At 39.0% G+C, this 26,093-nt stretch overlaps 1 long non-coding RNA gene across 1 annotated transcript in view; it reads right to left on the bottom strand.

Annotated features, from left to right (window-relative positions):
- Positions 1–1,899: 1,899 nt before the first annotated feature.
- LOC106505851 (uncharacterized) overlaps positions 1,900–26,093 on the bottom strand; it is a 52,408-nt gene continuing 28,214 nt past the window's right edge. Inside the window, exons 2-3 of the long non-coding RNA XR_002338058.2 lie at positions 7,164–7,256; positions 1,900–1,988 (exon numbers count right to left, since the gene is read on the bottom strand). This is a non-coding gene — a long non-coding RNA (uncharacterized LOC106505851). The remainder of the gene's footprint in view (positions 1,989–7,163; positions 7,257–26,093) is intronic.

Here is a 26,093-nt window from a genome sequence, read left to right as displayed (position 1 = left end):
TATTTATTTACTGGTATATGTTCCACAAATGAATGAAGTCATCCAGTATTTGTCTTTCACTGCCTGACTTATTTCACTGAGCATAATTCCCTAAAGTTCCATCCATGTTGTTGCAAATGGCAAAATTTCATCTTTTTTTATGCTGAGTACATTCGTATATATATCACAACTTTATCCATTCATCCATCAGTGGACCCTTAAATTGTTTCTATATCTTGGCTATCATAAATAATGCTGTGATGAACATAGGGGTGCATGTATCTTTTTGAATTAGTATTTTCTGATAAATACCCAGATATGGAATAGCTGGATCAGATGGTAGTTCTAGTCTTAATTTTTTGTGAAATCTCCATGTTGTTTTCCCTGGTGGCTACACGAATTTACATTCCAGCAGCAGTGCGAAAGAGTCACATAACCCAATGTTTAAAATGGAATTCAGATAACATTCCTTTCAAGATTGGTACTGTGTTTTCTGTTGTACTCATGGCCATTTATCTAAAATACATGAGAGATGCAAAGGGAGAAGCTGGAAACTGACATCCTGACAGATGCCTGCAATAGAGGATTTTATGATATCTAATCTCCACAAGAGGGTTGAGAGGTAGGGCCTTACAGCCGCCCTTGTCAAATAAAGAAACTGAGGCTCACAGAAGACAATACTGACCGCAGTTGCATGTCTTGGTACTAAATTCCTACAGATACATTGGAAACAGAAAGGTAGAATTTTCTCATTGTATTTCTCTTTTATCAATTTCTATTCCATTTGACACTTGGAACTGAGTATTAAAAATAACATATCACTTATTTTTAAATTATTAAAATAATAATGTTTACTTTACAAAATTAAGAAACTATGGAGAATTGGAAGTGTGGGGAAGGACATACTGTGTTGTATCAATTAAATATGTCATCCCGAGTGTTGGGAGAGCTAGTGTTGGCCAGTAGCAGCAAGACACAAGTCAATCTCCATGGTTACAGACTTTAAAGAAACTGGAGGGCAGCAGATTTTACAAGCCTCAAGGGACCAGCTGGGTCTTTCTGATTGAGGAAGATTCCATTTAATAAATTTCTGGGTGGCATAGGGCAGTAGTGTGGGTGAAGAGGATATCAGGGAGATGGCCAGTGACTAAAGGTTAATGGCTCATTCCTCATAATTCAAATGTTCCTACCGTGTTTAATGGAAAGTTTCTTATGAAAGGTTTGTGACCTTAAACCAACAAGTACAGAATCATACTCAGTTGCACAGTTAGCAATCTTAAAGTAGACCTGTTCTAGAAATGATTGACATATTTGGATCAATGGATCGATGAATCGGAGACCTAAAACTATAGGCACCTGGGCACAGGGACCACAGCTGTTTACGTCTGATAATAGTTGATATTTGTTAATAAAGCATTCAAGTCCTGTCTCTGGGGCTGGGGTTGGGGGGCTCATTGCAATGTCTGCGTGGTGAATGAGTGAATGAACATCACTGCCTGATGGAATTCAGGCCTTTGAGCACAGGGTCCTTGGCATTCCTCCACATCCAAAAGTGTTCTTGAACTTCAGTATTGTTTTACTTGCACCAAAAGAACTTGTCTGGAAAACACCTAATGAGCCATGGTAAGAAATATCACACCATGGTGGGATCTCCCTGCATTCTCGCAACCCAAAGTTACCTGATCTTACTCTTGCCAGTGAGGCGTGTCAATAAAGGCCAACCCAAGTGTGTGCTTTGGTTCTGAGCCCCAGCTGACAGCTGTGCCGAGTTGATTTAATGGGCTCTGTGCAGACAAAGGCAAGGATTTGCAATGTTAGAAGTGTCTTCACAGGTGAGAAGACAAAGATCGCTGACATGCCTGTTTCTCAGAGCCCAGGTCCCCAACCCAGGCCTGGAAGCACATCAAAGGCCACACTTACCTTCTTTTCATGCTCTGGGTCTGACTTCTCTCCCTTTCTGATTGCACGCCTGCAATACTCACTAGTTGAACAATGGGGCTATTATGCTCCTGGGAGAAGAAAGATAATTACCTGGAAGGCCAGGTGCCAGTGGTAAGTTTCCTTGTGTCCAATTACTGTGTGATAAGTGGCTCAGGCTCTGTTTTTCTTTTTCTTTTTTTCAAGCCTTTACTGTCATGCTGCCAGACTGGCCCTGAGCCCCAGTATCAGCACAGGGCATCTAGTTTTGCTTTAAGCTTGGGTTCCATTGTCTTTCACTCTTTCCCAACCTGGGATCTGGTTATATTTATATTTCTTTATCAGTGCTAAAAAACAAGAGTGAATCAGTTGCAGTAAAAGGTGAACTGCAATCCCAAAGTTTCCATTTCATCAACAGAACCCAAATTGCTTTTAATCACTGATTGGTTTGAAAGAGGTGAGGGCGATTATAAGAATAAGGAGGGTAGGACAGGGATGTGTCTTTGAGTGACATATCTGAAGACTCCCACCGGCCCCCTCCATTAGCTCAATCAAGATTGATCAAGGAAAAACAAACTGTTCCCATTGCGGCTCAGAGCATTAAGGACCCGATGTTGTCTCTGTGAGGATGTGGGCTCAAACCCTGGCCTCACTCAATGGGTAAGGATCTGGCTTGCCACAAGCTGCAGCACAAATCACAGATGTGTCTCAGATCTGGCATTGCCACAAGCTGCAACATAGGTGACAGATGTTGCTCAGATCTGGTGTTACCAAGGCCATGGCGTAGGCTGCAGCCATAGCTCCAATTTGAACCCTGGCCCAGAAACTTCCATATGCCGCAGGTGCAGCCTTAAAACCAACAAACAAATCACAAGTGAATGGCAATAAGTTCCAGCTACACCCGTTTCATTCCTGGGTGACGGGTGTCTGCTATGAAATGATTACGATATCCCCCAGAATGTTTTTACTTGTAGTCGATACAAATAATTATGAACAATATTGTTATCATGGTCCTAAAACACAGGCTGAAGCACATAACCTATGTTTTCTCGTAAGTTCTCTACAGCAACCTTAAAAAGATAGTGCTATTAATTCCATGTTAGAAGAAGATTTGGATGCTTGACCAAATTAACATCACAAGGTTCCAAAGCTCAATATTGGTGGCAGATAAGTCTGCTTCTCTCAACCACTTTACTATAATGGGAACCTTTCACCTCCACTGGGCTGTTTTAGGAGATTCAGTGCCCCCCAACAGTAATAAAAACACTTCAGAATAGTATGCACATTAATTAGGGTCCAGATAGTCTCACTCAGTCTGCACTGTAGGTGCCTGATTGCTTTACGAGGCTAGTTGAGCTTGAACAACCTGAGTTGTGAAGTCTCCACCATTTTATCAGGTGTTCTAAGCAATTGAAGGAATTTGGAGACAGTGGTATTAGCCTGCAGGATGCTGGACAAGATCACTTGCTAACCCATTGCTTTAGTCCCTGGGGTCTGACTTGTAGGGTTGCATGGGCTTCACTGCTAACAAACCCCAAACCAGAGGCACATGTGAAGATGTCTGTGCCCACCTTCAAACACCAGCTTTGCTTGTCGTAGAGGGTCCTCTCCAGGCCCAGATGATCATTTTGTTGGGCTGAAAGCTAAGTTTCTAGATTCATCTTTGTGATCAACTTTGATGAGAGATGGAGTCCCCGAGTTGCCGAAGATCCAGAATTTAGCTCAAATGCCCTTTCTGTGACTTGTCGAGTTTTTCATACTCTCAGTTTGGGAAGGGCGAGGCTGAGTTTGGGATGTGGGCCCATGAACAAGTGGTCAATGCACAAGGTCTGCTCTGGCCCCCTCTCATCTCCTTGTCTGCTGAAATAGTTCTGGGTTCTGTCTCCCTGTCACTCCGTACATGTCGTTCCTCTGGGCTCCTTGGACTCAGAAGACTTAGCCCTTATGAGCCCCAAGCATGCTCTCTCTCACACATACACAACCCTCTCAGACACATGTTCTCTCTCACATACACACACACACACACACACACACACACACAGATGGATACACACTCACTACCTTTCCCTTTCCAACAAATATTCACTCTCTTTCTCATTTGTACACACACACACACGCATAGTCACACACACACACGCATAGTCACACACACACACAGCCGTAATCATCTCTTCCCATTTCTATCTATCTCTCTTGGACACATCTTCACTCCATATGTACATATGGACACACATGCTCACACCTCTCTTTCAGACACATATTGAGGTGCTTGCTCTCTCATCTACACAACACACTTCTCAAACACCTGCACACACACAAAAAAAAACCCTGCATATAATATCTTGTACATAAGAAACATGATTTTGGAAGAGATTGGAGTATTTTATACCACAGTCTGAATACTTAAAATCAAATACGAGACTCCTGTTCATGAAAGCCCCTCGGGGTAGTTTCTGCTGTGGTGCAGTGGGTTAAAGACCCGGTGTGGCTGCAGCTGTGGTGTAGGTCACAGCTGCGGCTCAGATTCTACCCCTGACCCTGGGCATTTCCATATGCCATGGATGTGGCCACAAAAGGGAAAACAAAACCCCCTTCAGGTATAGATGTGCTTCACCGTGTTCCCATCTTCCCCTTTCTGCACCTCTCGTCTTCATTCTTCCTCACATCCCTAAATTCCCATTCCTTTCCAGGAAAGAACAGTTTTGTGAGCAGTATTTTCCTTCGTCTTCTGTTTCCAGCATCTCCGTTGCTATTCATGGTAGTACAAGGAAGTAGGAATTTTAATTATATTTAGAGTGCAAAAAAAAAAAAAGACATATAATTTTGAAGCTTAATATGGCAATATCCAATAATGTGCCCCCAATCTTGATAATTAACATTCATTATGAATTCAAATTTGTAGATTCTTCTAGAGAAAATGAATAGTTTTCAATCATATCAAAGAAACTTTGATCTTCTCACAGCCTGGACACAGCTGGTCAGGACAATAAAAAGTGGATTAAATGTCAGGAAATATCGAGTCTGGAATTGAATTATCTACAAACAGCAATATGACCATGGTAGAAATTGTGCACGCCACAAATACATAAAATTTAAATTTGAATAAACTAAAAAGAGATTTTTTTTCTTGGATGGGAATGGGAAAAGACCAGAAGAGTTGAGAAGAAGGAGGTGCCATTTGAAAGGAACCTTCAGAGTTCCTTGGTGGCTCAATGGATTAAAGATTTTCTTTGGTCACTGCTGTGGCTCTGGTTAAAGCTGTGGCATTGCTTCAATCCCTAGCCTGTGAACCTCTGAATGTGCAGCTGTAGCCAAAAAAAAAGAGAAAAAAACAAAAAAAGGAACCTTGAACAATGGGATGGGTATGAAATTCTGATTGAGAGGTACCTTTCATTAATGATGAAAATGTACAACTTGAATTTTTTTTTACCTCTATTACAATTCAAGTTTGTTAATTTTATTGTAATGCTACATTTCAAATTTTGAGTATAGAATACAGAAAGCTTTAATATTTGGAGGATAAGAAAATTCTCATATATTCATTTGGACTAGTGCTTATAGTCTTAAAAATAATTAACATTAAAACAACTTTTAAATTTTAAAATGGTTACTTGTCTATTATGCCTTTAACCTTTCTATTACTAAGCACTGCATTGTGTATAGAGAGATAAAATCAAATGTAAATATGACATAGCATTAAGGAATTAGTATGTATCTAAAAAAATTTTAAGCATTAATTTTGATGATTTTCAGGATTAGGTGGAGGAGAGAAAATTTTAATTTGCAATTGAAATTTGCAAGCCTGAAGTTTTTCATTTCCAAGTTGTTTTTGAATGCTTTGTTATAAACTTCCTTCCCTGTTTTAGACAGTATTCTAAATTAATTTTCCCACTGACTAGAGTCTACTTAGGCAAGTCTGCTTATATAGTTAAATGTAAAAACTAGAGTATCCTATTCAGGCCACAGAAAGTCATATTACTTTTGACTAAATTATTCGGTATTCGTATAAAATTAAGTTCAACAGACATCAGTGTAACAATTACAGGTCTCTTTAAAGTCCTTATAATAAAGCTTTACAATTGATTCTGTAATTTGCATGCAAGCTTTTATGGTCAATCATTGTGTATTAAGTATACAACTCTGGTTTCTTCGCTTTCAAATACTTTCACTGAACAAGTAGCAGGAAGCAAGACCCAAATGCTGCCTGCCATTTTGGTGACAAGTTGGTTACATAAAGAAATGAAAGCAGTAATACCTGGTGAACACAATGATGGCTCAATAAATACGGAAGTTGCATGAGTCTAAGACGCAACTTAAAGTTGAGAAAGTTCCAAGATTCTTTCTTAAATAAAATTTTATATTTAGCATAATTTTAGATTTTGCAAAAGTTGGAAAGATAGCTCAGAGGGTTCCTGTATACCCTTCACCCAGTCATCCCAGTTGTTAACATTTTATGTTACTGTGGTATTTTTGCCACAACAAAGAAACCAATATTGGTTTATTACTGCCCACTAAACTCCAGATTGTATTTGGATCTCAACAGTTCTTTGATGAATGTTTTCTTTCCATTCTAAGAGCCAATCCAGGACACCATTTTGCATCTTGTTGTTGTGTCCCCCCAGTCTCCTCTGGTGTGTAACAGTTTCTCGATCTTTCCTTGTTCTTCATGACTTTGAGAGTCTGAAGGAACACCAGCCAAGTATCCTATAGAATTACCCCCAATCTGGGTTTGTCTGTTGTTTTCTTCATGGGGTTCTAGACTTTTGGAAAGAATGGGCAAAAGTCAAGGACCCTTCTCATCACATTCAATAAGAAGTATGGGATATCCACATGACATCATGGGTGATTTTAACCTTAACAGTTGGTTAAAGGAATGTTTCTCAGCTTTTTCCATTATAAATGTAATGTTTCCCCTTTCTTCATCCTCTATACTTTGGAGTGAATTTCTAAGCCTAACCCACCTTCTGGGTCAGCAGGGCCCCACCTCCTGGAAGGGGAGGCATGTACATATATTACTTGACAGTTTTCTGAAAGGGATATTGGGTCCTTCCCCTTCATTTATTTCTTTATCCATTGAATCACTTATTTACATTAGTATAGGCTCATGGATAACTTTGGGTTATAACCCAGTACTATATTATTTATTTATTTTTGCTCAAATTACATCCAAGGTAGCCATTAGAAGCTCTTTCAAGTTTCCCCCCGTCCCTTTGATGTGTCTGTATGCTTCATGCCTGTGTATATGTATTATGTAAATACTTCCTTACCTGTTGGTTCTCCAAGATGCTCCAGGCATAACTTGTACATTGCTTTTTCCGGCTCCGCAATCAGTAATTTCCCCAATGACCTCTAACAGACTCCTTTAACATATTAAGGAAAAGAAAAACAAATTCTCACTGCAATAAATGTGGTATCATCATTTGATAGGGATATTATTTTTTGAAGTTTCTATCAGATAAAGAATTTTCAAAAATTTGTAAAAGTTGAAGTTCCCATCATAGCTCAGTGGGTTAAGAACACAAGATAATCTCCATTATGATGCGGATTCAATCCCTGGCCTTGTTCAGTGAGTTAAGGATCTGGCATTGCTGAAAGCCATGGCTTGGATCTGGTGATGCTATGGCTGTGTCGTAGGGTGGCAACTGCAGCTCTGATTCAGCCTCTAGCCTGGAATCTTCCACATGCCACAGGTATGGCCCTAAAACGAAAAAAAAAATTGTAAATGTTAGTTTGAATTTGCTGAGCTACTATAAAATGTTATTAATTCCAATTTTTATTAGAGCATAATGATTCAAAGTGTCAAATATCTCAACTTTTAAATCAACTTTTAACAATAAATTCCTCGAAAGAACTTCTGAAAAAGTGTGAGTAAAGTATTTGATTTGCCACATTTCAGATTCTATACAATTTCTTTTTAAAGCATTGAACCCAAAAGGTTAATGGATCCATCAGGGTGGGCCAGGTTATGCTGCAGTAACAACAATTAAAAAAACATGTTTCAGTGGCTTAAGACAACAATGGTTCATTCACACTTGGAATACATATCCACTTTGATGAGTAAGAAGCTCTTCTCCATGGGGCCCCCTACTCAAGGCTCCAGGCTGAACAAGTATCTACTGTCTGGATTCAGTATTGTCATCTTGACAGGAGAAAGAAAACATTGCTTGTGACCAAAAGAAGTTTTTCAAATATATCATTAGCCAAAGCTAGTTGCATGGCCTTGCCCAATGTCAAAGGTTGAAATTCTACCAGGTGCCCAGAAGGAAGTGAGCTAGAAAGATGAATGGACAGCTCTAACAATGGCCACTCTTGGGCATGTGTCTACCTCTAGGTGACCTAACTATCCCTGAGCTTCCAAACTGCAGAAGTAACTCTTTCCTTTAACATACAAAGAAGATTCGTTAAAGCTCCCAAATCACACGATGGAAAGGAGTCTTACATCTTGTTTTTCCAAAGCCCCCTGAGGGGCTTACATTTTCTTGGTTGTCACTTGTGACGTCATGTTATAAGCTGCTTCTTCAGCTCTAAAACTACTGTCTGCTTTTGAAATGAGTCTACATGAACACAATGGCCTCTGAAAAGATGACAGTTCAGAGAAGACTGATCTGCCATGATTAATTAATCTTGGGTATAGACGCAGTTCCTACCCTAATTCTTCACAGTAAATCTACAATTGGGCTAAGGTGAGATTAAAGTTTACTGAAGAGCTGTAACACAAACTCGATAAGGGGTAGAATTAAATATCCATCACTTTTAATTACCCATGATATTTCCAATCAGAAGCAAAATTAACATGCTACTGTATTTCCTTTCCACATTTCTTCCATAGGTGCCTATTTTAATAATATAGTTCTAGATCCTGCTGTATCTTTTAACATTGAAATGTTTATGTCATTATGTAATTTTAAAAAAATCTTGCTTTAATAATTGCGTAATAGTCTATCATATGGAGATTCTACTACTTAAGTATTTTCTATAATAGATATACCCCTATGTTGTCAACTTCTATTTTTTTCATTTGGCAATTTAAAAAAATTGAATAAATTTGACATGTAACATTGTATAAGTTTAAGGTATACAGTGTGTTATTTTGATATATTTATATACTATATTATGATCATATAGGTAGCTCTATTACCACATTACATAGAGTACACTATTACTGTCTGAACTCATTATACTGTGTATTAGATCTCTGTCTGATTTGCTACCCGTTACAAGTTTGTACCCTTAAATGTTGTCACCCTCCCCCCACCCCACTCCTTGGTAACCACTACTTTACTCTGATTTCTACAGGTTTAACTTTTTCAGATTCCACATATAAGTGCTATCATACAGTACTTGCCAAGTTCTCTGACTTATCTCACTCAACATGATGTGCTCAAGGTCCATCCATATTGTCACAAATCTTTTCTCATACTGGAATAAGAACTAAATAGATGTTTCTCCAAAAAGGACATTAAAATGGCCAACACAGAAAGAGGCTCAATACCACTAATCATGCGGGAAAGGCAAATCAAAACTACTGTGAGAGGAGTTCCCATTGCGGCTCAGAGACTTAAGGACCAGACATTGTCTCTGTGAGGATGTGAATTTGATCCCTGGCCTGGCTGAGTGGATTAAGGATCCAGCATTGCCACAAGCTTCAGCGTAGATTTGCAAATGTGGCTCAGATCCAGTGTTGCTGTGGCTGTGGTGTAGGTTGAAGCTGCAGCTCTGATTCAGCCCTTGACCTGGGGATTTCCATATGCTACAGGTTTGGCTGCAAAAAGAAAACAAAAAACAAATAACAACAAAAGAAAGACCCCACCATGAGATAGTATATCACACCTGTTAGAATGGCTATCATCAAGAAGACATGAGACAACAGGTGCTGCTGTAGATGCAGTGAAAAGGAAACCCCTATATGTTGTTGATGGGACTGTAAATTGGTTCAACCACTATAGAAAACAATATAGAGGCTCTTAAAAAAATTAAAAATAGGTATATCATATTACTATTCATGGTAGCCAAGATATGAAAACAACCCAAACGGCTATCAACAGATGAATGGATAAAAATAATGTGCTATATATACACAATAGAGTATTATTTAACTTCTATTTTAATAATAAAAGTACTCTGCGATGGACAATTTTGTAATACATCTTTATGCATATCTCTTATTAATCCCATATTAGAAATTCCTAGAAGAGAAACTACTGAGTCAGAGAGCAACCGTTTTATGCTCTTAATCATTACAGTTAAATTGTTTATAAAAGAGATTGATTTCAGTTTATGCTTTAATCATCAGAGTGTGTGAATGATTCCTCATCAATATTAAATAATCCTGGTAAAATGCTTTTGTTGTCTTTTGAAGAACATAATAATAAACCCTAAGAAGAAAAATAAAAATACAGAAATATTCATGGATAGATTTTTGAGTTACACAATATCACCTTCTATTTTAACTGAAGTATAGTAGAGCATCTATTTGGCTGGCAAATAGCTATGATTAAAGATTAAAGAACACTTTGATTATAGCACACCCAGTGTTGGAGTTTCATGATGGCTCAGTGGATTAGGATACAATGTTGTCACTGCAATGGCCCAAGTCACTGCTGGGGCAGTGGATTCAATTCCTGGCCTGAAAACCTTCACACGCCGCAGGAGCAACATTAAAAAAAAAAAAAATAGTAGACCCAATGTCAAAATAACAGCATTTGGTTGTAAAGTCCTTGTGATCTCATTATTTGTCCACCAACGTACCAGCTTTATTAACCTGCTTTCTCTCATACAAAAAAAAAAAAAAAGGCTTTTTGCATGGTTTTATTTGTTTTTAGGAAAAACATACTTTTATATAAATAAAAACTCATAAACATACCACAAAAGAACATAAAAACAACATGCATTGGTAATTTAAAATCTGATAAAATGTTTGGGATTTGGAAAAAATAATAAACTTCCAGATGATGGAATTGCCCTTGTCAGTTTCCCCAAAGAATTGTTCTTATGATAAACATCAGAAGTACATTTTTAAACAGAAGAGATACATTCTACACTTTCTGTAAAGGAGGAGATTTCCATTCTACAATTGACAATGTAGCAATCTAAAAAATAATGATAAGGGTTTACTCTCTGTACACTTTCAAGCTCCAACCAATGGTTCTGACTTACAAGACAAGATTTAAACCAGACATGGGGGCAACCTAAATGATTCCTATATTTAGGCTAGTTTCATAGATTTTTGTGGCTTAGTTACAATGACCTATAATGTGTGTGAAAATCACCTACAAATACACACACACATATATGTACACATTTAGGTATTAAAACAAAATGAGACACAATAATTTAACCACAATATTCAGAGTTGCTAAAAACCAAGACAGCTCCAATTATTTAACCACAGAAATACAGAATAATTTAACCACAGCATACAATGCATATAACCATAAATGTTAATTTAATATTCATATCTAGAATAGCTCATATTGTAAACAGATGGTAATATTTACCTTCCCAATCCAGTTATCTGGAGGATAGACTACAGCATCGACCCCAGACTTGATGGACAATAATTTACTGTAGTTGTATATATTCAGCCAGCCTGCTTTGTCCCTATGCCTTTCCTTCTGGGATAGGACATTTTTCAAACTTCCTTCAAAATTTTGAGACATCAACCATTTAATTAAAATCATTTGATTTTAATTTGATTAAATTCAGTTAAGTGCAATAGTGATACCAAATAAGTTTGTTTTGCCATGAACAATTAACCTTACCTAAAGGGAAATCATTTATGAGAGAAAAATAAGATAAATCATACTAGTGCTGTGCCATCTCACATTTCTCTGTATCATTGTTTTGGTGTCTCTGAAACAACTGAATATAGAATGGAGTATGGCTTTCAAGCTGGTCATAGTTGGGTTGAATGATGACTAAATAATGTCATTTATAATGCCCAGAATCACCTTTGGCAGTATGTTTTTAATAGATGCTAGTTAAACAAATGAAAAAAATGATGATATATTAGCAATCTATGGCTGTGGAACAATATTGCCAAAAACTTAACAACTTAAAAAAAAAAAAAAAACACACTTATCACCCGAGTTTTTGCGGTCAGGAGCATGGACACATTTTTCCCCTGGGTCATCTACTTAAGGGTCTCATAGGCTGCCATGAAAGCCCTGACTGGGGCTGTGGCCTCATCTGAGGATTGATGGAGAAGGGTCCAATTCCAAGCTTATACAGATGTTGGCAGAATTCAGTTGCTTGTGGTTGTAGGACTTGAGAGCTTATTTCATTGAGGGTGTCACCTGAAGGCTCTTGCAGGCTAGAGACCATCTTTGGCTCTTAGGGACGGCCCCTAGTTCCTTGCTGGGTATTTACATCTTCAAATCCAGCAAGGGATGGAGAGACTCTAGCAAGATGGATGAGACAATTTCATATAATGTAATGAAACATGGGTATTTACATCTTCAAATCCAGCAACATGGGTATTTACATCTTCAAATCCAGCAAGGGATGGAGAGACTCTAGCAAGATGGATGAGACAATTTCATATAATGTAATCATGCGATCACATACACGATCCCAAAGCCACATACACCATGTGTTTACCATAGTCTGTTGGTTAGCAGTAACTCACAGGTCCTGCCCAGACTCAAGAGGAGGGGATCAAACCAGGGTGTAAATACCATGAGGCAGAGGTCATGGGGGGCCACTCTAAGACTCCTCCCTTACATGTGGATATTCAGGTACAAATGATGACTTAACATGAGTGCCTTTACCCCTTTCCTAAAGGAAATTAGAACACATGTACTGTCTGAATGATGCACTATTGTTTGCTGTGTAAAGTGGCTGTGTCCTTTTATTAAGTTTGCATTTTATAATCCACACATTCCACACAACATCAGACATGTAGAAATTAGGGACTGATATTCCCAAACTGTGGCTGCCTCTTTAAGAAATATCAGATGCTGTAACATGGAGAGAGTCAATTATGAACTATGGTATCAATTGTCAGAGTCACAGGAATAAAGGTAACACATAATAAAGTTTGCTGAGCATCCACTTTATGTCCGGCCCGGGACCAACCACATACATGTGCTTGTTGGTCAGGACAAATGTCAGAATTCCTCCTACAGGCTCAATCCTACAAGGTCCTCCATCGAGGTGGCATAGGTTGACTATGTGACTCTGATCCTCAGCCACACTTGATTGGCACAGGGTGGTCACAAGCCCAGGGGGCCAGTAGGTATCTTCTCAAAAGGGTGGACTGCTTCCTCAGACTGAAGCTGGAATCTTCGATATCACAAAGGGAACCTGGCACTAACGAGAACTGATGCTTAAATGACCCCAAAGAGACATGACCAGCTTGGGATGCAAGGAGGCAAAACTTATAAGGAAAATGAGGAATCAGAAGCTGAAGGAGCAGAATCCAATATTTGTTCAACAGATAATAGCTGAGTGCTTAAAAATGTGCTAGGCACAGCGCTGGATGTCAGGACTTTAAAAAGAGACAAGATAGACAGGTGCTAGCCCTCACAGAGGTGAATTCTACCAGGGAAGAGAAAAATAAAAATTAAAAAAAAAGGAAAAGAAAACTATTGATATAATCTGGTGAAAGCAACACAGATGCCCACTCTGTGACCCAGTGATTTTATCCCTAAGTGTATACTCAACCACAGAGGTAAGTTCTTATGTCCACCAAAAGGTGTATACAGTTTTATTCATAATGGCCATAAACTGGAAACAAAAATGTACATCCAAAGTAGGATGATTATAGTCCATTATAATAGTCCAACATAATGGACTATTACACAGTCATAAGGAAAAGGAACAACTTATTTTAGACACAACTATAGGGGAAACCTTATAGCATTCAGTGGAATGAAAGAAGCCACACTCGACAGAGTACATGTGATGTGATTATGATGCTATGAAGTTCAAAATAGGCAAAATCAGTAGGCTGGGAAAAATCAGATCAGTGCTTGCTTCTGGAAGAAGCAAGGGAAGGAAGGGAAGGAAGAGACTTTGGAGACTGACTTGGGGAGGCTACAGGGAAATCTGGGATTGTAGTTACGTTCTATTTCTTGCTATGGGTGGTAGTGATGCAAGTTTAGATATGTAAAAATTCATCAAGCTGCACACTTAAAATCAGTGCACTTTGGTATATGTTATACAGCAATACAATAGAAAACGCATAAAAATAATCACATGCTGTGCTTTCTGAGGAAAACAATAGTAGGGCTGAATGGGGGAACACTGCAGAACCAGGGCCTCTTATAATTGAGTGGTTTGTATAGGTCTCTGGGGAGGTGCCCTTTCCACTGACCCTGCCACTGGAAGATCAGGTGGGAGACCCATCCTGGCAGAGGGCATGGCAGGTACAAAGGCCCTAGGCAGGAAAGCACCAAGCAGGAGGTAGCTCGAAACTAATGTGCAGAAAGTGATCTGAAGGAAGGTGGAGAAGTGGGCAGGGAGGAGGTCATTCAGAGCCTTGGAAGCTACAGGAAAGAGCTTAGGTTTTAGCCTAAGTACACTGGGAAGCCAGCAGAGGGTTGTAAGTGGGACTGTGAAATGAGCTCATTTATATTTGAGAAGCTGTCTTTCTGCCTCTAGGGTGTAGTGTGGATGGGAGGACAAGGGTGAGGAATAAAGAGATGGGTGGTGGGAACAAGAGTCTTGGGGAGGGAGAGGGGAAGGACAGATTTGAGATCTAGTCTTGACTTGGCATCAGCAGAACTCACTGGTGGGAGTTCCCATTGTGGCTCCACAGAAACAAATCTGACTAATATCATGAGGATGTAGGTTCTGTCCCTGGCCTTGCTCAGTGGGTTAAGGATCTGCCATTGCCCTGAGCTATGGTGTGGGTCACAGATGTGGCTCATATCTGGCATTGCCGTGGCTGTGGTGTTAGGGCAGCAGCTACAGCTCTGATTTGACCCCTAGTGTGGGAACCTCCATATGCCATGACTGCGGCCCTAAAATGACCAAAAAAAAAAAAAAAAAGAACTCACTGGTGACTGAGTGTGAGATAATGGCTCTTGAATGGATTGGCTGGATGGCCCATGACACCACTTTCTGAAATGTGGAAGACGAAGGAGAAATGGGACAGAGTGGGCAAGAAGCAATAGAACAACAGCAGAGAGTTTAATTTTGAGAGGTCTGTGCACCAGTGGAGGAGGAGTTGGATACAGTAGCCTGGAGCTCAGCTGAGAGCCGTCACCATTACAATGGTTTGTTCACCCTGGATGGATGCGCTCACTCGGGGGGGCGGGGGGGCAGGGTGTGTGGAGAGAAGGACCAAGGAAAGGAGGACCACAAGCAGGAGGATGGGTGTGATCATCCCACTGTGACAACAGGAACCTGTGTCATCTAACAGGTACCAGGGCAGACCTCACAGTGCTTTCTCCAAAGGCCCTGGGATCTAGCCTCCAATATGAGACAGTCCCTCATTTCTCTGGGTGTAGCCCTACCATTCACATCCCTCTAAAAATGCCAGAGTGGATAAGCCATTTTTATAATAAAAGAAACCAACTTCTAAAAATTGCCTCATTCGATGCTTACTAAGGATCTGCAATAGTAACATGACCATCTGACAGGTGTGGAAACTTGGTTTGGGGTTAAGAAATGTAGCCTGTGTCAAACAGCTATTAAATGTCATGAGTAGAGCTTGATGTCAAGGTTCCTTCCAGAGCCTGGGCAACAAACCATAGAAAGAAGAGAATGAAGGCAGCATCTGGTTACAGTTTATGCCATCAGTTAAAGAGACTATCTCCCCAAAATGGGAATACAAAAATCACTCATGCATTGACATCGCTGGCAAAACAGAACATCAGCTTCTCAGGGTGTGCAGGTCAAGTTTGCTCCAGTTACAGGGGATCTGGTTAGTCCTGGGATTAGAAGGTCAGGGAAGGCTTTGAGCTTGGCGAGAAGCAAAGGCAAGGCCAGGTATAAAGATCCTGAGAGGAACACAGACCAACTGGCCCAACGACAAAGTTCAATGAACAACAGAGCCCCCACATCAGCCCTCTGCCGAGGTGTTTCTGTGGGTCACCCTGGGAAGCCATCTCTCCTGTGCTTCACTGCGAACAAAACTGGGACTTTTCCCAGAATCCGTCCCATGTCCTAGACAGATCATTTCATGTAAATCCACATGGTGAATAATTCATACTTCCTCCTGTGGCCTGTCCAGTAACAATGATCCAGTTCTTCTGTGATCATCATGAATATCTGAGTTAAAAGCTGTCTTATCAACACCCTATTCTAGGATGGTGCTGTCAGTGCGTGAGACCCAGAGTGGGAAAAAAAATCCAATGGGAAATTCCCTAAAAAGTGCTCTTTCTCAATGAGGGTCAGTGCTGTTCAGCGCACTGCATCACACACACACACACACTGTCACATTGTGATATTCTGTTTAGTAATTATGATAACATATTTGGTTCCTTTTCGTGAAGTATACCATCCGTTTTGATTCACCCTCATGCATCTGGACAGCAAGGTTTGTGGGTGGTTTTCTCTTCTGTGATGATATCTGTGACACTCAACTTACATGAACTTTTTTCGGCATATTTTGAATTCTAAGAAAATCAAAACAAAAAAAGTAGGTGCGTCAAGACTTCCTCTTTTTCCGGGACATGTCACCTCTTTCCTATGTCATCATTATTTCTCTTCCCCTTTCCTCCAGTACCCAATTATTCTTGTCTTCAAACTGCACTGCTCCTTTCCTGCCCAAACCCCTGTGTATTAGTTTCCTGAGGCCTTCAGTACAAAATACCACAAATCAGGTGGAGAACAACAGAAATGGATTCTTTCACACTCCCAGAGACCAAAAGTCCAAAACCAAGGTGTCATCGGGGCCGGGCTCAGCCCGAGACTCTGGGTGGAATCCTCGCTTGCCCCTTCCAGCTTCTGGTGCTGATGATACTCCTTGGGGTTCCTCGTCTTGCATCTTCGTCACCTCGTGCAGCTCACTGCTGCCTCTTTCATCAACGTGGAGTTTTCCTTGCACATCTGCATCCAAATATTCCTCTTCTTATAAGGACACCGGTCACATTTGGATGAAGGTCCACCCTAATAATTTTCATGTCAGCCTGAGGGCATCTGTGAAGACCCTAGGTCCAAATAAGGTCACAGTCACAAGTACCAGGTATTAGGACTGTCACACATCTTAAGGGACACAGTTCAGCTCTTCAACCTACAACACCCTGTGTCACTTATGGTTAGTTGTGGTATGAGGTCAAATACTCCCCCAAATATGCCTTAAATTTCTTAATAGTATATGTATTGAAAGCTGTATAACTTAAATTCCCTCAAGGACAATTAACCACACAAATTACCTTTTCAAACTAAAATGTTAGTCCTTTGAGGAAACCTCTGTATTAACAAGCATCCTTACATGCATACACACACGGTTTTTCTCTGTCTTTTCTCACCCATTTATTTCTTTTTTAGGGGATTTAATCATGTTATAATACATGTTTTGAATTGTCATACATATGAATTCAAAAATCAGCCTTATTCTAGCTTTGCTCTTTTCCATTTAAAAATCAAAGAAAGAGACTAAAATGTCTGGCCAGTGAAATCAGCCACCTGTGGTGACCCCTTCTTATTTTCCCTTCTGGCCCTCCTTTCAGCCCTAGCAGTCTCAAGAGCAGGACGACTGTGTAGACTCAATATTCTGTTGGCAGAATGCTGTATCAGTTAAGAGTGTGGACTCTGGAAGGCAGAAGAAGAGATTAGAGTCAGGCTCTCACACACTCATGACATGTTTTGGGTTCCATAATTTAGCCACCATCAAGGGCTCGTTGTGATGATGAAGTGAGATGATACACCGAAAGTACTCAGCCCAGGCCTGGCTCCTAATAATTGCTCATTTAACATTTAACACTAGCTGGCTATATAAGCAGTATATATGTGATATGCTAAAATTAATCACTAGTGGCAACTTTTAAAATAATATACATAAGAGTTACAGAAGGAATTGTGTAATTATTTTTAAAATCTTTTCTGAAAACACCTGATTTAGATTTTTTTCCCCTACCTTTGGCCACACCCATGGAATGTGGAAAATCTTGGTCCAGGGGTCAAATCTGAGCCTTACCAGCACCCAGAGCTGCAGTGACAAGGCCAGATCCTTAACCTCATGAGCTACCAGGGAATTCTTGCTTTGACTTTTGAATAAGAAAAAAGTTTGGAAACTTGTATTTGAAGAGTTTCTGAAAATTAGCGAGTTTTAATTTACTTTGTTGTTTTTTTTTAAGTCCTCAAATATTATGGATCTTGATGTGGGTGAGATGCTCTGGACTATGACCCTTCTTAATAAGAGTTTCTAAAAAGCATCTAACTTTGATATTAATCTCAGTAGCAAGAGATAGACTTCTGCTCAGAAAGACTGTAGGATGTGGAGGCAAACAGACAAATTTGCATGTGACATTGAGCAATCACTGAACATTTCTGAGCCTCAGTTTCTTCATCTTGAAACTGGAATTTCAAGAGCTGAAAAGACTGCCACTCAAATGCTATGACTCAGAGTTTCAAAAAAAGAGAATGTTCCTTATTTTCCATAACTGATCTCATTCTGCGTTGGAGCTTCCCTATTCCCTTATGAAAGGGGAAGAAGAAAATTCAGACTGGTCTGTATGAGTACCTTAGTCTCTTCTGGTTTAAAATATGCTCTTTCAGATTAATTCAGTCACTTCTGAGTAAGCGGTCAGTCTTTTGAGGATTTAAGTTCAATTTGGGATTTCTCCTTGGGGCCATCACGATCCTTGTTGGACATCATCCAGAAGTGGGGTGCTGGAAACACTTTGGGTCCTGGTGCTTCCCCCTGGGTTCTCTCTGGTCCATGAAAAGACCCCAACACAGAAAATCACTTATATAATTCCATGTATATGAAATGTTCAGAGTAGTTAAATCTGTAGAGAGGAAATAAATTAGTTGTTGACAGGGGTCAACAGGAGAAAGGAAATGGTGGATGACTGCTAATGGATAATGGATATGGGATTTCTTTTCGGGGTGACAGCAATGTTTTGGAATTAGTGGTGACAATCATACAACTGCATGGATATACTAAATGCCACTGAACTGTATAATTTATAAAGGGGAATTTTTTGGTATGTGAATTGCATCTCAATTTTTAAAATCACTCAATGTAAGGATGACACTTGATGTGGTTTACTTTGTTATTTGTTCTTAGGTATATATTTTGTTCCAACTGAAATTCACTTTTCTATGGAAAAAATTTGCACAAATTTGTGTGGGTTGGTTTGTGGGTTTTCTATTCTGTCACACTGATGTATATGTTTGTCCTCACTGCTTCGATACTGCATCATCTTGATTACTGCAGATATACAGTCAGTCTTAGCATCAAGTACACATTCCTCCCACATTACTTTGCTCAGTCAAGGTTCTTTGGGCTCTTGCAGGGCCTATGACTTTTCATGTACATTTTAGAATAAGTTTATCTACATTTACAAAAGTCTTGCTGGATTTTGTTGGAAATCACATTAAATCTATAGATCAATTTAAGGAAAATTGACATTTATATATTTTTTACTAGAGTAGGGTTGATTTACAATGTTGTGCCCGTTTCTGCTGCACAGAGAAGTGACCCAGTCATAAATATAAATATATGACAAGGGACATTTTCCCTTTCACTATATATGAAGGTAATATAATAATAATTATAATATATATCATATTATATTATATTACATTATATTATATTATGCTATAATTATATATCCATCATAGTCTATCCCAAGAGACTGGATATAGTCCCCTGTGCTATACAGCAGGACCTCATTGCTTATCCATTCTAAACACATCTTTAATATATGTTGCATCTTCCAATCCTTAAATGCATTATGTCTCTCCATTAATTTAGGTATTGTTTGATTTCTTTTATGAGCATCTTGTAATTTTCTGTAAAACATGCAAATTCTATAGCTGTTTTGTCAACTTTATACCTAAGTATTTCATTTTCTTTGACAAGATTGTAAATGGCACTATGCTTTAAATTTGAATTTCCTGAAGTCCATTTTTAGGATATAGAATATGTAATTAATGTTTGTACATCAATTATATATCCTGTAGCCTTGCTTAATTCACTTCTTAGTTTTAAGAGTTTTTTTCTTATATATATTCCTTGAGCTTTTCTACATAGACATTCATGTCATTTATAAATAAGGAAAGTTTTATTTATTTTTTCCAATATGTATTCCTTAAAAAAATATTCTTTTCGTATTGCAGTGGCTAGAACTTATAGCACTCTATTCAATAAGAGTGGTGAGACCAGACATCCTTGCTGGGAACTTCCTTGTTCCTAGTCTTGTAGAAAAAGCTTTAAGCCCTTTCGCCATTAAATAGGATGTTATGCATGAACAATTTTTAATCACATTTGGGCAGTGCCATGTTGGTCCCATACTATGCTGAATTATCAGGATTTTCCTAGGAATGTGATGTTTTCCTGAGTCTTTCCCTGGCAAGAAGAAATGACACTTCTTCCTTCAGGAAAGAATCTCAAATCTTTCTGGTTGTTTCAAACACCATGCCCCTGCCATAAGTCTCCATCCTACGAAGTTGAAGGAGATGGGCTCACCTGCCATTTATTTTCTCCTTTCTCCTAGTTTCGCACAGGAAGGTCTTCCTTCCTTCCGTCCCGAAAGCTCTTAGGAATGGAGCTTCCACCACATCCTATCTTTCTGATTACTCAAGGACAAAGTGTAGTATATGGACTCTTGAGGGCTCTGAGACCCTCTCAGCAGGTCCACGAAACAAACAAACAAACAAAAAACTATTTTAATAAATATTGACATGATTTGCCTTTTGCAAAATGTTTTGACATTTCCACTTACGGTGCAGAAACAGTTGCAGGTAAAATAGCTAGGCTTTTAGCAATAATGAAGTCAAAGTCATCAAACACAGCTAGTATTCATCTTGTACTTCACCACCACCCACTCACACTGAAAAAATGTCAATCTAACTAAAGAATGTCCTTGGTGAAGCAATAAAAATTATTCTTGCTATTAAATTTCAACCCTGGAGTACACATGCTTTTAATATTTTATGTAACAAGACAGGAAGTATGCATAGAGCATGCCTGCTGCTTACTGGAGCACAGGAGCTGTCTCAAGGAACACACCTATTGTGAACATTCTGAACTGGCCTTTTTTCTTAGAATACTACTTTTACTTGAAAGAATGATCGACAGACAAACTATGGTTATTCAGACTTGAGCATTTGGAAGACATTTTCTTGAAAATGAACAAAGTGAGCTTCTCACTTTAAAAACAACTGAGGGCATTTGTCGCCAATGATAAAATCTGAGTTTTTAAGTGAAAATTAGAATTTTAGAAAGCTTGTATCCACCACTGTGAACCAACTTCTCAGTACTTAAAGATATTTCTGATGCAATGGGTGGTGATATTAACAAAGGCATTTTTTTTAATATTGAGTAACAAAATATGTTAACATTTGGAAGACCTGCATAACTTAGTGAATTAATATTTTCCAAATGACCAATGTATGATATCGCAAGAGTATACATGAGTAAAGATCTATTTAAAGTACAAGAGAAATCAGTTTATTTTAATATAAAAGAGAATGAAAATTTGTTCATATGGTTTCAGGTTCCATGCTGCAGCTAGACTTTTGAGAAACTGCTACTCGTTGGGTTCTAGTGCAGCATCAAAAAAGAGTTCCACAATAACCTGGGATGGTTATTCATACACTTTTACCTTTTTGAGCTATATATGTGTGTAAAGTTGGGTTTTCTTTATATCCATCAACAAAAACAATGGACTGAAACAGAAGTAGATATGAAAATGCAACTCTCTTCTATTAAACTAGAAATAAATGAGATTTGCTGAAGTGTTTTTGATAAGTCAGTTCTTTGTTTTAGACAACATAATTATTTTCATAAAAACCTTATTTTAACATGTAATGAGCTTAACATTGTTAGTTTTAAATGAATTAATAAATATTTTTAAAGCTTTCACTTTAATTTACAAATATGGTAGCCACTGATAGAGCTGACATTAACAAACAAAAATTCTTGGGGGGGGGTCGCACTAATTTGTAATAGTGCAGAGGGTCCTGAGACCAAAAAGTTTGAGAATCTACTGGTTATTTTGACAAGTATTCTCATTTCTACTAAAGGGAAACGTTAGGTATTTAGCAAATTCTTTTCTCTTTTTACAAACCTAGCATGCAGGACTGTTGCCTCATCTGAACTTAACAAATTGAGTTTGCTCCACAAAGCTGAACAAATTTTCTTTGTTTTAGGCAGTATCTGCCTTCACCTAAGCAATAAAATATCTTTGATTCACAAAGAAGATGTAAAAAAATGGAAAGATATTCCATGTTCCTGGATTGGAAAAATCAATATTGTGAAAATGGCCATCCTACCCAAAGCAATCTACAGATTCAATGCAATCCCTATCAAATTACCCATGACATTTTTCACAGAACTAGAACAAACAATCCAAACATTTATATGGAACAACAAAAGACCCAGAATCGCCAAAGCAATCCTGAGAAACAAAAACCAAGCAGGAGGCATAACTCTCCCAGACTTCAAGAAATACTACAAAGCCACAGTCATCAAAACAGTGTGGTACTGGTATCAAAACAGACAGACAGACCAATGGAACAGAATAGAGAATGCAGAAATAAAGCCTGACACCTATGGTCAATTAATCTTTGACAAGGGAGGCAAGAACATAAAATGGGAAAAAGAAAGTCTATTCAGCAAGCATTGCTGGGAAACCTGGACAGCTGTATGCAAAGTAATGAAACTAGAACACACCCTCACACCATGCACAAAAATAAACTCCAAATGGCTGAAAGACTTAAATATACGACAGGACACCATCAAACTCCTAGAAGAAAACATAGGCAAAACACTCTCTGACATCAACATCATGAATATTTTCTCAGGTCAGTCTCCCAAAGCAATAGAAACTAGAGCAAAAATAAACCCATGGGACCTCATCAAACTGAAAAGCTTTTGCACAGCAAAGGAAACCCAAAAGAAAACAAAAAGACAACTTACAGAATGGGAGAAAATAGTTTCAAATGATGCAACTGACAAGGGCTTAATCTCTAGAATATACAAGCAACTTATACAACTCAACAGCAAAAAAACCAATCAATCAATGGAAAAATGGGCAAAAGACCTGAATAGACATTTCTCCAAAGAAGATATACAGATGGCCAACAAACACATGAAAAAATGCTCAACATCGCTGATTATAAGAGAAATGCAAATCAAAACTACCATGAGATACCACCTCACACCAGTCAGAATGGCCATCATTAATAAATCCACAAATAACAAGTGCTGGAGGGGCTGTGGAGAAAAGGGAACCCTCCTGCACTGTTGGTGGGAATGTAAACTGGTACAGCCACTATGGAGAACAGTTTGGAGATACCTTAGAAATCTATACATAGAACTTCCATATGACCCTGCAATCCCACTCTTGGGCATCTATCCGGACAAAGCTCTACTTAAAAGAGACACATGCACCCGCATGTTCATTGCAGCACTATTCACAATAGCCAGGACATGGAAACAATCCAAATGTCCATCGACAGAGGATTGGATTCGGAAGATGTGGTATATATACACGATGGAATACTACTCAGCCATTAAAAAGGATGACATCATGCCATTTGCAGCAACATGGATGGAACTAGAGAATCTCATCCTGAGTGAAATGAGCCAGAAAGACAAAGACAAATACCATATGACATCACTTATAACTGGAATCTAATATCCAGCACAAATGAACATCTCCTCAGAAAAGAAAATCAATCATGGACTTGGAGAAGAGACTTGTGGTTGCCTGATGGGAGGGGGAGGGAGTGGGAGGGATCGGGAGCTTGGGCTTATCAGTCACAACGTAGAATAGATTTACAAGGAGATCCCGCTGAATAGCATTGAGAACTATGTCTAGATACTCATGTTGCAACAGAAGAAATGGTGGGGGAAAAACTGTAATTGTAATGTATACATGTAAGGATAACCTGACCCCCTTGCTGTACAGTGGGAAAATAAAATTTAATAAAAAAAAAAAAAAAAAAAAAAAATATCTTTGATTCAATCTGTGGGGAGCCACAGGGCAAAATAATTTGTGAAGAATTACCAAAAAAAAAAAAATACATTGCTTCACCATATCAAAAATAAGATTCTGGTTCCATTAATATTAAGTGGGATTTGTGTCTTAGTAACTGGCAGAGTACCCTATAGAAAGTAGCTGTTCAATTCCTGTGGTTCTAGTCTATAGCCATCTTTCTCTAAACAAGATACAGATCCAAATCCTACCAAGAAAATACTATTGAGATTTTCTCAGAGCACAAACTATTCCAGGCAGTAAAAGTGACATTTCTTAAATCACTGCTCAAGAAGTATTTATTAAGTAATTGAAATGTACAAGGTACTTAGCTAGCAAGATGCTAGCCAGAAACACAAAGACCATTAGAATAATACAAACATTATTTTATATGCTCAAGAACAATGGTTTTCAATTTTGTTTATACATTGGAAACATCTAGAGAATGTTTAAAAAGTACCAGTACCTGGGCGCCACTCCAAGAAATTCTCATTTAGATGGTCTGGAGTGTGGTCTGGACATCAGTATTCTTTAAAATCCCCCACTGAATTTTAATGGGCAGTTGAGGTGGAGAACCACAGACTCAAACTAAAGGGCTTCAAATAGATACACCCATACTTATTGATTTGTTCATTTATTTCATAGTTATTTGTTGAGCACCTGCTATGTTCCAGGTACTCATTAAGGTGCTGGAGATAATAGCAGTAAACAACACAAGGCACCTGACCCCAAGAGGCTCGTGCTCCAGCTGAGGAGAGACAGAAGCTACATACAATAAATACATAAATGCATGACATTGGTTATATGAACTCCAAAGAGAAGTAAAGCAAGGTAAGGGAAAGAGTGCATGGATGAGGGTGAGTTTTAAGATAGGGCCACTCAGAAATCCTCTCTGACAAAGTAGCCTGAAGACAAAGAGATAACTAAGGAAGTTAGGAAGGGATCCAGGCAGCTATGAAGGAGGGCCATTCCAGGCGGAGGGAGAGTCAGTCTGAGCCTTGAAGTAGGAGCATGCTTGCATGTTCCATGCACAGGAAGGAGGCAATAGCCAGAGCCATGGTCAAGGGCAAAGCAGAGGCAATGGACTGAAAGGAGTCTTGGTAAGGACTTAAGTGAGACCCTAGGGGACTGGCGAGTTCTGAGCAGAGCAGTAACATGCTGTGACATAGGCTTTAAAAATTCACATGATGCAGGAAGCATCGGGTGAGGGTGAAAGCAGGGAGATGGGTTAGGACGCCTTTGCAGCAATCCAGGTGGGTGATAGTGGGGCTTGGTCTGAGGTGGGCATATTGGAGGTGGTGGGAAGTGGTTTTATCCAATACATATTGTAGACAGGAGGCTGGCAGAACTGGACTTGGGGGGAGAGGTAGAGAGTCAAGAATTACCTCAGGGCTTTCTGCCAGGTAGGTGGAAAGCATTTGCTCCAATTTATGGATGAAAAATTGAGGCCAAAAGGGGAAGTAAGTGAAGAGTGCAAGACTACAGAGCTGATAAAGGATGGTTCAGCTACTTATCACCTGCCAGTTCTTTTTCCTCTAGATCCAGTCCTTGTATTTTGTCAGATTATGACCCCACAGTGATGTATAAAAGAAAATCCAACTTTGTTGAAGTTTATAGTCTAGCAGTGGAGTCAGAACCTAGAGAAAAAAAAACACTAAGTTTTAATTGACACAGTGGCAACTATCTTGCACTAAATGCCATGTGGGTGGGAGAAGCCATTGTGCTCTATGAGGTCTGAGACTGTCAGTATGGTGAACCTGGGAGAGCCGGGGTAGGAAGAGTAGAGAGAAAGGAAACTCGTCCACTGAAATAGTTTCAACAAAAATCATCCTTTATCATATAGAAAAGGCAAGGAAACTGATAGACACACACATCATGTTCAAACATCTAAGTATGAAGCTATTTGGTTATACCAGTGGGTTTTGAATATCTGGGTGTGGGGGTGTGAGGGGTTGGAAAATCAAGGAGTTAAACATGGGTTTGAAAAGATAGTTTAGGACCAGATTAGAGAAGATACGAAATGCTCACCTAATAGTGAGCGAGCCCGTAGTCTCTTCATAGAGATAATAGAGGTTAGAAAAATATGAATGTGATTTC

The sequence above is a fragment of the Sus scrofa genome, chromosome 13 (genome assembly GCF_054392235.1).
Source record: "Sus scrofa isolate SSC_HxYL_T2T_F1_AM1 chromosome 13, Sscrofa_HxYL_maternal_Yorkshire_Landrace_v2.0, whole genome shotgun sequence".
Lineage (NCBI taxonomy): Eukaryota > Metazoa > Chordata > Mammalia > Artiodactyla > Suidae > Sus > Sus scrofa.
The sequence above is the reverse complement of the archived record's forward strand: the minus strand, read 5'-3'. Positions and strand labels throughout refer to the sequence as shown.